The sequence below is a fragment of the Sinocyclocheilus anshuiensis genome, unplaced genomic scaffold (genome assembly GCF_001515605.1).
Source record: "Sinocyclocheilus anshuiensis isolate Anshui unplaced genomic scaffold, SAMN03320099.WGS_v1.1 scaffold543, whole genome shotgun sequence".
Lineage (NCBI taxonomy): Eukaryota > Metazoa > Chordata > Actinopteri > Cypriniformes > Cyprinidae > Sinocyclocheilus > Sinocyclocheilus anshuiensis.
Genome location: NW_015552590.1, coordinates 1049218 through 1062837, shown reverse-complemented (window position 1 = coordinate 1062837; position 13620 = coordinate 1049218). Strand labels below are relative to the sequence as shown.

The 13620-nt window shown below is 36.1% G+C and overlaps 1 long non-coding RNA gene across 3 annotated transcripts; it reads left to right on the top strand.

Moving 5' to 3' along the window:
• The first annotated feature begins 1284 nt into the window (after positions 1 to 1284).
• Positions 1285 to 10587, top strand: LOC107665502 (uncharacterized). Of its 3 annotated transcripts, none has more exons than XR_001631555.1 (4): positions 1285 to 1327; positions 1452 to 1548; positions 6582 to 6770; positions 10412 to 10587. It is a non-coding gene; the product is annotated as an uncharacterized LOC107665502 (long non-coding RNA). The 3 variants fall into 3 exon arrangements; XR_001631556.1 differs by lacking the exon at positions 1285 to 1327 and adding an exon at positions 3291 to 3395 and having other exon boundaries at positions 1373 to 1548; XR_001631554.1 differs by lacking the exon at positions 1285 to 1327 and having other exon boundaries at positions 1373 to 1548.
• Positions 10588 to 13620: the final 3033 nt, after the last annotated feature.

Here is a 13620-nt window from a genome sequence, read left to right as displayed (position 1 = left end):
ATCCAAGAAGTAGATGAGTTTGTTTCTTCATCGGAATAGATTTAGAGAAGCTCAGCATTACATCACTTGATCACCATTGGATCCTCTGCAGTGAATGGGTGCCGTCAGAATGAGAGTCCAAACACCTGATAAAAACATCAAAATAATCCACAACACAACTTCAGTCCATCAGTTAATGTCTTGTGAAGTGAAAAGGTGCATGTTTGTAATAATAAAATTCATCATTAAGATGTTTTAACTTTAAACCATAACTTCTGACCAAAATATCAGTCCATACTCCATTATAATGATTCCTCTAGTGAAAAAATCCATCCACTGCTGTCCTCTCACATCAAAACCCACCAACATATTGGTTTAAAACTATTTTGGACTGTTTTCACTTGTAAACAATGCTTGATCTGTGCATATTTCTCTCCTGATTCAGACAACTTTTTAAAAGGACTATTACGGATAGAAGACTAGTATTTTAGCTGAAAGTATATTGTGTATTTGTGTTGTATTCGATTTGCATTTCAGATGTTTTAGAAGCCACAAGATGCTAATAAGGTGTGGCAGTGGTTCAGGATGTGGGCTTAAAGCTCAAAGATTGTAGATTCAAACTCAGCAACAGATGACTCATAAACAAGAGAAATACAGAGATTTAACAAGTTTTTTAACTATATGTACTTCACTGTTCCCAAACGTGAGCTGCCAATATACAAACTCCATACAAATTGCGATTACATGGTAGACGCATGTCGCTAAGCTAACACAGTATTAGCATACGACACAAATATTGGGTAAAATAGTTTATTTTAAATACACTAGCTATTTTGTTCTCAATATTTTTCAGTACTGATTGAAATAAAAGTTTATTAATAGTTGACGTTTCTCATCTTACATCTTTGTTCTATTCTTTTTCAGGACTTCTTAATTAGCCTCCATAGGCATCTCACTAGGTTTTACTTTTGTTTGACTAGCTGTCTATTAGTCTCTAACTGCTACCAGATTGTTTGCATTTCAGCAATTAAGTCTTGAATTGTATTGGCACATGTGTCCTGACACACATATATCATGATGCATGTATATAAAAAACAATCAAAACTCATTTTTATGTTATATATATTTTTTCAGAAACAGACCCAGAAATGTTCTTATTGAATCCAACTCTCCAAGTATCCAAGTTTATCTAATTTCCATGGCAACATCACAAAGTATTTCAAACAAGGTTAGACTGGATGGACATATGCACTCTATTTTAAAGTTTACCACAAAGTAAACAGTCAGTAATCTCCATTGTACAGGCTGGCAGGTGTGGCCCATTTGTTGCTAATGTGTCTCAATGCAGGTAAGCATGCAGTGAGAACGTTTAGAGTGACAGCTCCCTGTTTTCAAGCAGTTCAATATGCTAGCAGCTGTATGATCTTTAGCATGTTATCATGTTGAATACATATCCTCTTCGTGCATTTTAGCAAACAGATGTGAGACAGGTCCTGCTTGGAGGAGTGTACTGCATTTAGAGCTCGCCGAGTGAACAGTGCCAAAAGCTGCATTCGGCATGAGGTTCTCGTGAGTCTTTGCATGCAAGCTCTTACATAGCTGTAGTTTATTCTGTTTTAGTCCTTTTTAAAGTCCGGCATGAAAGTAACTCAAATGTACTTTGTTCTGACACACTGATTTGATTTTCATAGCCTGCAAGTATTTGAGCATGCGAGCCATGCTGAAAATACAATTTGACTGAGTTGTTTTAGAAAGAAGATGGAAACAGTGTCACATCTAAGTTAATGTATAATTTTAAAACTAAAACAGGGACAAATCTGGGTAAATTCATTGTAACGCACAACCTGGAGTGGCTTATTGCTTTATAAAATGGCGACAACAGCCAGGAAATTTATTCTGAATTTCTGAGTGCATCCACCTTACTTTTATGGCAATAGCTGTATTTTATGAGCTTCGTCTTGCTTGGTTGAAGTTACGTTACTGATAGTAGATCTGTCTTTGATGGATGGTTAGAGAAATAGGATAGATAGATAGATAGATAGATAGATAGATAGATAGATAGATGGGTGGGTGGGTGGATGATAGAAGGGTAGATGGATGGGGTAGATAAATGGGTATAGATAAATATATAGATGGATGGATGGGTGGACAAATGAGTAGATAGATATATAGATGGATAAATAGACAAATGAGGTGATGGGTGGGTGGATGCATGGGTGGGTAGATAAATGGATATAGATAAATGTACAGATGGATGGATGGGTAGACAAATGAGCATATCTATCTATCTATCTATCTATATATAGATAGATAGATAGCTGGATGGATAGACAAATAAGGTGATAGTTGATCTGTCTATGATGGATTGATAGATAAATGGGTGGATGATAGAAGGGTAGATGGATGGGGTAGGTAAATGGATATAGATACACTTATAGATGGATGGATGGGTAGACAAATGTGTAGATATATATATGGATGGATGTATAGATAGATAGATAGATAGATGATAAATGGTTATGTGGGTATATAAATGGATATAGATATACAGATGAATGGATGGGTAGACAGTTGAACAGATAGATATATAGATAGATAGCTGGATGGATAGACAAATAAGGTATATGATGGATGAACAGAGAAATGGGTAGATGGATAGATAAACTGGTATCTAGAATGGTATAGACAAATGGGTAGATAGATATATAGATGGATGGATAGAAAAATGTGAAGATAGATAGATAGATAGATAGATAGATGATAGACAGTTAGACAAACAGTAGATAGACGAGTAGATAAATGGGTAGATCGATAGACAAAAAGGTAGATATAGATTTGCTATATAATGTGTTTAATTGTATCATCTGTTATCCTTCATCTGTCAGGATGTGAAGATGTGATGTTGACAGATGTTATTGTTATTTACACGCACGAGTTGTGCTCATTATAGAAGATTTGTTGCTCTGCAGGCAATGTATGCACTTATCACATTACTAGCACTCAATTAAACCGCTGACAAGAGCTGCGCCCGATCGTTCAAAGTCGTACAAATGAACACAAACCTTTCTGTATCGCGCCAAACCACCACAGAGATAAAAGCCGAATGTTTATTACTGAATTCATCAATCAAAGCACTTGCTGAAAGCAATCTGTCACACTCACGACACTGATTTTCTCACGGTAACCGAGCAAAGCGCTATTGTTGCAGCTTTTATTCCGCTGAGTCACAGACAGATGGACTTACAGCTACTAACACAAAAACCTGTTGCTCTATTGACCCCTACATAAATCTCTTCTACTGCCAGCAACAGGGGGCCGCCAAGGTGTATTCAGGTGCATCTAGGCCTTACTGAGGATAATACATGTGGGACGAATGATTAGGACTCCCACAATCTCCTGCGGAGTGCCTGTCTCAGGTGTGTGTTTGGGGATAAACAAACACTCTCTTTGTTTCCCAGCAAATGTTTATCAGGCCAAACCAAAGTCTGGACTTGCATAACAATGCTACTAGTCTGAAACACTTCAAAAAAAATTATTATAATTTTTTTTATTTATCAGTTAAAGTTTGTTGAAAAGTAGTTTATTTGTTCATCTAATTTATTCAAGTTATTTTAAGTTATACGTTTAAGTCTAATTTTTTTTTGTCTGTTTTATATACATTTATTTTCATTCACTTTTTTGTGTAATCTAGAAGCCCTTTTGTCCAATCCTTTATTTCATTTATTAATTAAAATGTTTTTTTAAGTCACAAGAATTTTTTTTTTTTTCGGTTTACATTTATTTTTAAATTATTTTTACATGCCTTTCTCTAAAACAATCACTGATTTTTGTTGTTTTGATTTATTAATTTTATTATTTTTTCAGAACAGTTATATATTTTTAACAATTATTTTACATTAATCAAGAAGCCTCTTTCTCAAACACAATCACTGAATCTCTTATTTAAGTTTAAATTGTGATTAAAAGTCTCAATTACATTTTTTATTTTATAAACATTTTATTATTATTTTTAAATGTAATCCAGAAGCCTCTTTCTCTAAAGAGAAATATTACATTCAGCAATCGCTGAATGTAATATTAAGATATGTAATTAAAAAAATAAATTATTCATTGTCAATTATGCTATTTTTAATTATGCATTATTTTAAATATTTTTTTTATTAGAAGTTTCTTTCTCTAAAGAAAAAACTGAATTTGTTATTTTATTTATTCATTCTCATTTTTTATTATATTAACATTTATTTTTATTTTTGTATTGTTAGTGTAACTGAGAAGTCTCTTTCTTTAAAGCAATTGCTGAATCTAATATTAAGATTTTTGTTAAAAAAGCTATTTATGATCAATTATGCTATTTATTGATTTTTTAAATTATACATTAATTTTATTTTTTTATTATCAGAAGTGCCTTTCTCCAAAGCAACAACTGAATTTATTTTATTCATTTTATGTTTTATTTATTCTTAATTATTTATTATATTAACATTTGTTTTAATTTAATTTTTTTTTAAAAGTATGTAACCGAGAAGCTTCTTTCTCTAAAGCAATTGCTGAATCTCTGTGATGACTGAAAATAACCCTAAACTCATTTGATTAAAAGGTTTGGACCACCATCGTTTCAGATTTATCTCCAGAGTCATCCACTGGGCTATAAATCTCACTGAACCCCTTCATAATTTCCCGATGTATTAAGCAGTTACTGCTAACCTTTGCAAAATGAATCGTTTCAATGTTTCAGCTTGATTTACTCCTTTGTGATGCAATGTTTTTCAATTGTGAAAGGTTAAAAACTTCGCAAATCATGTACAAGGTAACTGCTCATCGGAGACCGGCTCGTCTTAAAAAAATACTCATGTGATAAAGACGGTTGGCAAGGCAAGGTGAGTTATAACAGCATTTATCCTCTGCAAATGTTGCACAAGGCTCACGTAAAATCATTTTAGAAAGAACAGCCTGCGGTTTCTTGGCCCCAGGTACTTTTCAATCTCCAAATAAGATCGAAAGACTTCACCTAACATTTGTAAAACCGTCTCATGAAGAATTACCTGCAGTTAAATAGCCAGCCTTTTCTTCTCCACTCCTGACCTGCTTTAAACCCATCTTTTTCAAGAGCGATTTTTCAGAGCCACAACGCAGGCCAAGCTTTTAATTTCTTTCCTCACGACAGCCCTCAACTCGCGACTGTGACGTCAGCTAGCCTTTTCATTTTAGCCTAGCGCAGCTCGGCCTAAATGCACCGACAGCAGCACTCGTATGTGATTTTCCCTCAAATTGCAGACTCCATCAACATGGATGGATAGATGGATGGATGATACATGTTTAGACAAACAGTTGGATGGATGGATGGACAAAATGGTGAATAGATGGATGGCTGGCTGGATGGATGGATGGATGGGCGGATAAATGAATGAATGAATGAACGAATGAATGAATGAACGGACAAATGGTGAATAGATGGATGGATGATGTATGGATAGACAAACGGTTGGATGGATGGATGGACAAAATGGTGAATGGATGGCTGGCTGGATGGATGGATGGATGGGCGGATAAATGAATGAATGAATGAATGAACGGACAAAATGGTGAATGGATGGATGGATGATGTATGGATAGACAAACGGTTAGGCAGATGCATAGATGGATGGATGGATGCATGGATGGATGGATGAACAAAAAGTTAGATTAATAGACAGAAGGACAAGGATAAATAGACAAACAGATGGATGGATGGATAAAAGGGAAGATAGATAGATAGATAGATAGATAGATAGCGGTTGGATGGATGGATGGACAAAATGGTGAATGGATGGCTGGCTGGATGGATGGATGGATGGGCGGATAAATGAATGAATGAATGAATGAACGGACAAAATGGTGAATGGATGGATGGATGATGTATGGATAGACAAACGGTTAGGCAGATGCATAGATGGATGGATGGATGCATGGATGGATGGATGAACAAAAAGTTAGATTAATAGACAGAAGGACAAGGATAAATAGACAAACAGATGGATGGATGGATAAAAGGGAAGATAGATAGATAGATAGATAGATAGATAGATAGATAGACAAAAGGATAGATAGATAGATAGACAAAAGGATAGATAGACAGACAGACAGACAGACAAAAGGATATATAGATAGATAGATAGATAGATAGATAGACAAAAGGACAGATGATAGATAGATAGATAGACAAAAGGACAGATGATAGATAGACAAAAGGATAGATAGATAGATAGATAGATAGATAGATTTTGCTTGCCCTTTCATCTCTTCTCCTGACCTGCTTTAAACCCGTCTTTTTCAAGAGTGATTTTCAAAGGCCCAGCACAGGCCAAGCTTTTAATTTCTTTCCTCACGACGGCCCTCAACTCGCGACTGTGACGTCAGCTAGCCTTTTCATTTTTGCCTAGTGCAGCACGGCCTAAATGCACCGACAGCAGCACTCGTATGTGATTTTCCTTCAAATTGCAGACTCCGTAAATGCTTCAATGGCGAATTACTAACCTAAAATGACATGCTTTTCTCAAATAGTGTAATTAGATGATTGGGGGGTTTGCGTGTGTTGTTTAATGTGTGGCCTATGAGTGTGACAGGACGGAGGGGGATGCTGGGGGGCTGCGGTCGGCTGATGTTGACATGTGGCGCTCCAGTGTAGAGCGCGACCATCTGCCACAGCCTGTCGGAGCTAGAGCGCTCGTGTTGAAGCTCTTATTCACTCCCACGTGTCATGCTCAACAGCGACCTTAAGCCGGCTGGGATGAGTCGCTCTGGAAGGAATGCAGGTATGGCACCTTCGTCTAGACGCCAGGTTCTGCTGAGCCCACGTCTGCTGCTTTCCCAGATCTCCTGCAAGGCTTTCATTCCCGGGTCAAGCTCCATCCTCCGAGGGCTCACAGACAAGTGTCTTATAGCCAAGCTAAGATTGGGGCCCACTAGCAGGCCTCAGTAAACATACAAGGAGGGTGCAAAATGTCTTTAAAATTACTTTAAAAAATGTTAAACTTAATTTTTTAATTTCTTATTTATTTTATATTAATTTATTTTATACTTACATTAACTAAAATGCCAACATGTGCCATATTCCTTACATTGGAACTTTACTAGGGGGCCTCAATATTTTTAAAAAAATTATATTAAAAAGTTAACAAAATTAAGAGTTAAACTTTTAACAAAGTTAAAAAGTTATACAAAGTTAACGTGCAGCATATTTCTTAATTTGAAACTTTACAAGAGTGGCCCAATGGCTTTAAAGGAACACTCCACTATTTTTGAAAATAGGCTCATTTTCCAACTCCCCTAGAGTTAAACAGTTGAGTTTTACCGTTTTCGAATCAATTCAGCCGATCTCCAGGTCTGGCGGTAGCACTTTTAGCTGTAGCTTAGCATAGATCATTGAATCTGATTAGACCGTTAGCATCTCGCTCAAAAATGACCAAAGAGTTTCTATATTTTTCCTATTTAAAACTTGTCTCTTCTGTAGTTACATCGTGTACTAAGACCGACAGAAAATGAAAAGTTGCGATTTTCTAGGCCGATATGGCTAGGAACTATACTCTCATTCCGGCGTAATAATCAAGGAACTTTGCTGCCGTACCATGGGTGCAGCAGGCGCAATGATATTACGCAGTGCCTGAAAATAGTCCCAGCTAGGTAACTTCCAGTAAGCCTATTTTCAGGCGCTGCGTAATATCATTGCGCCTGCTGCACCCATATTTAAAAAATAAATATAAATAAAAATAATGATTCACTTTTAATTATTTAGCTTGTATTTATTTAAAATTACAATTTCTTTTAAAATTAATGTATTAATTCATTTTAAATTAAAATAAATTAAAAAGGTGCAGCATATTTTTACTTTACTAGGGGGCCACAAAATGCCTTTAGAAATATATATAAGAATTGTATTTAAACTGATATATTTATTCATTTTTAAATATTTAACATTAAATTTTATTTTGAATCTTTATTATAAATTATATTGAAATTAATTGAAATATCAACTGGTAAAATTATATTAGTGGAACATGTATGTACACAGTATTTCTTACACCTGAACTTTTGTCTCTTTAAATTTTGTTACTGACAACAAAACTGGTTATTTTTAAATTAATTCCTTCATGGATCTTAAATGTTTATTTTATTTAATTCATTAATTTTTAATGTAAATTTTCACTCTTTTTTCACTTATTTATCTAGAGTTATCCATGTTCACTTTAAAAGTTGTAAGCTAGTTGATAAATCACCATTTATAGAGCCGAATAAGTAGCATGTTTAAGTTACAAAGAGTGTACTTTGTAACGCATATTATGTTAATAAAAAAAAGTTTGAAAACAATGTTAGTCATTTCCGCAGACATATGAGAAATCACATGTAGTGGGACCTTGGAATATTGACCTTGGCAGGACAAAGTTTGACCTGCGTAAGTAAATGGTTCGCCGCGGTACAGTGTTGGAGTACGGTGCGAACCACAGAGCATGCACAAATTGGATGCTGGAAAAGTCTGTGCTGTTCAAGGACATGCACACGTGCATTAAAATGCAGCTTAAGAATCTGTGCTCATCTTCAAGATAAATTGTTCTGGTGATCTTTGGTACTTTCATGAGACATTCCCCGTCTTGACGTAGGCCTAAGCTTTCATTCCCACTGCATATAGTTTCATTTTCAATCGGAAATGCATATGGGTCATTACACTTCACTGAAAGATAGCTGATGTGTGCTACACACTCTTGAATCGAGGCATTTGTGTAAAAATACTTTGCGGATCACATGTTGATTTGCTAACACACCTGGAGCAATTCCAGACCAGGTGTTTGACATACCGAGACATTCTGTAGCCTAATAGCGTGACAAAAGTCAACAGGATGATAAAGCAAGCGCAATGCTATGAATATTTGTAAGTGTATTCTTTGGTCGGTAGCCCATGTGATTAATGTAGACTTTCACTGGAAGAACCAGAACGAGAACAAACAAACGTAACAGTTTCTCGTGGGAATCTTCCAACACGGCGGCCGCACGTTTGTTCTCTCAGCCTGTCGTGTAAAACGAGTTGAGAATCGTACTAATATGGTTATTGGTTTGTGCTGAGGGAATAATATTAGTTTTTTGGCTCAATAAAAATCAGTTTGTTATTTCAGTGATGTAAGGTGAGGTGGTCTCGGTCAGATTTTGTCCCGTTCGTCGTACAGCGTTCCTTTGAAGCGCGCAATTTTCTGAGGGAAAATCAAACACGCGTGGAATGTTCCTCACCGTGCCGTGTTATTTTTCGATGTTCTTAGTGAGAGCTCATGTGTAGATCAAACTCGAGTTAATTCTCAGCTTCAGATCGTAGCAGAATTTGAAAATACAAACAAAACGTATTGGAGCCCCCTCATACCTACTGTTATATTCCTGGTAGCAGGTCAAATGCCCACCGAGAGCCGCTGGATGTTGAGGGCTTTGTGTTGTTGCTGTAACTGAAAAACTAACGGGTCTCCGACATACAGGTGCAAGATGTGTCCATCTTTAATATCCATTTATTTTTGGCAGCCTTGCACCCCGTTGGCCTGGTTTCTACTTGACAGGCAAAAAAAAACAAAAAACGCCAAGCACAGCTATTACAGGACAGACGGAAAACATGCTAACTGGATTACTCAATGTCAACATGATTTCATCTTTTTTGATGTCTGAGATTGATTATGGCGTATATAAAAAGAAGACGACATTCCAAGCCGACTCGCAGACATCTGGTAAACAATACATGCAAAGCTAATCCGAGACAAAGCTCCACAGGGAACATCAATTTGCAATATTTGAGAGTTCGCATTCTCTGATTTTGCAAACCCAGCTGTGTATGAACTTCATTATTAACCGTGTTACCAACCACAAAAACAGGAGTTTTCATGGGCCGATTCTCTATGATACTTACTGGACTTCTTAATTAGGCTATGTTTTCATTTTACATTATGATTATTGACCTTTGATTATTTTATAGGCTATGTTTTACATATGTTATGTAATACATTTTATATATTGCTCACACACATATATAAGCTATATGTATATGTATATCATATATCTAGGCCTATATTAAATCTATAATCAAAATTAATTTACATTTATATACAGTATGCATATATAAAAAAAAAGTAGTATTTTTTTTTTTCATGTTTAATTTAGATGTTTAATATTTATTGAAAGAAATATTTGTAGGGGCATGTATTCAAATTAAATTACATTTTATAAGTTTATATTTATATAAATGTTTTTATTTCTACACACACACATATAATTTAAAATGTTTAGAGAGAGAGATCAATAGATCAACAGATAGATATTGCTGTTTTGCAAAATTTACAGTTGTACTACACCACAAAAAGCTGAAAACATTAATGCACAGATTTGTCTGAAATGCTGTTAAAACTTTTTTGTGCTTTGCAATTTTCAGATTCATCATTCCCAGACAACCATCTCTGCAGTCAACCGTGAAAGTTTTGTCGTATGAATTCAGGTCGATCTTGTTTTGTGCACCTTACGGCTTTGACAGCTGCTCGCCCAGAGGGAGGGAAAGACCTGCTTTCATCCTTGGATGTTCACCTGACCCTTTTCGTAATGTAATAAAGCCCCGTAATGTTTACAGTATTGGTTTTGCTTTAGAGAATCCTAGAAATTTGTCTTCTAAGCAGGAGGTTGTACTTTTGACCTCATATAAGGTAATATGCCATGATTAGTTTCACATGTTCTCTCTTTTTTTTTCTTCCCTTCTTTTTGGGAACAAAATAATTGAAGATCTTTGGAGGTTTTTAATTCGGAGACTATTAAAAACAGTCTGTATTTTCTAACAGGTGTTTTTATGCCAATAACTCTGGGGCTATTTATAATGGTATAACTATATGGTTTATTTTTTCATTTCTGAGTTATACAGGACCAGAGGTTTTCCTAAAGGCTGTGCAAGCAAAACATATGGACCACAAGGGCAAACTTAACAGTGAACACTGGCTTGGCTCTTAAACCCATGGTGTCTGTTAAATAGCTGAGGAGTCCCGTTTCTCCCATTCTCATGATATTTTGAAACAGACATTGCCTTAATGTTGTCAGGCTGTTTGACTTTCTTTAACACAGCAGGTTTGGATTAAAACAAGCCTTAGTTCTAATCTGTTTTGGTCGAGATACGGCCCACATCACAGTTTATCACATCCAATCTGAAACTCGTTTTCAAATTGGGGGTTTAAAACAAATTCGGGCCTGAGGGAAGATGCTCTTGTTCTCAGCTGTCCCAGTTTAGTGGGAAAACTGTGTAAAAACGCAAGCCGTTAATCCTTGCCAAGGGCTGATTTGTAGCTGGGATTCACCTGTTCTCGAACTAGTAGCTCTAAAGGGGACAGTTAACCCAAAAAATTACTATTTTTTTATGGAAAGTTTTCTAGAGGCTTGGAACAGCATATGAGGGTCAGTAAATAAATGAAGAAATATAGTCATACTGTGAGAAATAAAGTTGCATTTTGCAAATGAAACATTGCATATAAAATAGCAATTTAGAGAAACTAAGCTTATTTATTTTATCCATAATATATATACTGTATAGATTAATCTCTCTCTCTCTCTCTCTCTTTTATCCCCTCCATTTTGGAGACATTGTATTGAAATAAGCCGCTAGAACAACTTCAAAATATCTCCTTTTGTCATTAGGGGTTTGGAACGACATGAAGGTGAGTACTTGATGACCATTTTAATTTTGGAGTAAACTAACCCTTTAATAGCAGATGTTTGATCTTAGCTACAATAAGGCAACTGGACTGGTTGTCCAAGCCGGACAGTGTTTCCACTCAGTTGCTACAAGTATGGATCACTGAAAAGCTGCACCCTCAGTGAACCGCATACACTGTCTTTTGATTGTTCCCAGCCTCTTAGAACTTGTTTGGTGAGAGAATGAGTTAAGATTAGAAGAGGAATTGGCACACAGCCACCACGATTACCTGTCTCAGGTAAGAACTGTCTGTGCGCAGATTCCACAATGGCCCGCGGCATCCGTGGCATGGTCTCGCATGATCTCTGCACAAAAACGCATGGAACAGGATGTCCCTGCTTTCTTTGAGCTGAATACATGAATGAACATGTCAGGCATTATGCGAACAAGTCCATTGAGTTTTGTCCTGATCTTCTGTAGTCTGCATATTTTGGAGTTTGCATGCCAAATGTCCAGTGCAATTTTGCTACTGGATGCTAGCATTTTAAATTTAGAGGTTAAACTGGGATTTTTGAGGGAATGTATTTGCGTAGTGAAGTGGTTTAACGAACAAACTTTAGTGAATCGAAGATGCCGGAACGTCGTTCCGGATCAATCCTGGCCTAATTTAACCCCTGGCCATATGTCCGTACACAACATTTTTGAGAGGTTATGTTTACACACCATTTGTTGAATGGCAATCACATTTATTGTCACACATCAGATGGGAAACAGTGTCTTCCCTTAGAATACCATAAAGATTAATCATTAGTAGTTAGGTGGAATCTACTATCAGTATGCCATCTTGAATATTATCTCTAAATCCCCTAGTTGGCGTACAGCTTAAGGCGTGTTCTCTCCTTAGTGCAAGATATTGATTAAACACTTTCTTTATTTGAACAGTGAGTCACCTATGGCCAAGATAAATGTTTAAAGCAACTATGTCAATGTGCACTGCAACATTTGACTTGTACATGAGATAACAGTGTTTTGAAAGATTAACCGATTAGCAATCACTAATGGCATTTTATAGAATCATATCATAAGTGGTGCTTGCTAATGCACTAATAGTGTTGTTGAAACTTAGAATGCTGAACTTTGTTGGGTAACTCAGACTTATGATTTTTGTCTGGTGGGTGATAAAAGGGTGAAAAAATCCAGTTAATTTATATAGTAAGCAATTGCTCAAGATGCTCTAGCAAATATCTAAAACATCCTTAACATAATGTGCTAAAACACCCAGAATTTCTTAGCAGCCATCTAGCAATAATCCAGAACAGCCTAGCAAATCTTTATCAAACACCTGAACACACTTAGCATAGCCACGTGCTACAATGTTCTAGAAACCACCTAGCAATCACTCAGAACATGCTAGCAACACTCTAGCAAATATCAAGAACTCCATTTGCACAGTATTGTGCTAAAAACATTCAAAACTTCTTATCAACCACCTAGCAATGACTCAAAACACGCTAGAAACACTCTAGCAAATATCAAGAATGTCTTAGCATAATAATGTGCTAAAACACTAAGAATTTCTTAGCAACCACCTAGCATTAGCTTAGAACACCATAGCAAAATCTAGCAAACAATTGAACAAACTTAGCATAGCTACAAATCACTCAGAACGTTCTAGAAACCACATAGCAATCACTCAGAACATGCTAGCATAACTGTAGCAAATATCAAGAACCGTTGCACAGTATTGTGCTAAAAACATTCAAAACTTCTTATCAGCCACCTAGCAACACTCTTTAACAAGAACAACGTCTTAGCATAATAATGTGTTAAACACTCAACATTTCTTAGCAACCACCAAGCATTAGCTCAGAACACCCTAGCAAAACTCTGGCAAACAACTGAATACCACTTATGAAAATTAACCAGGGTTTACTTCACAAAAAAAAAAAAAAAAAAACCCTGGAAACCCA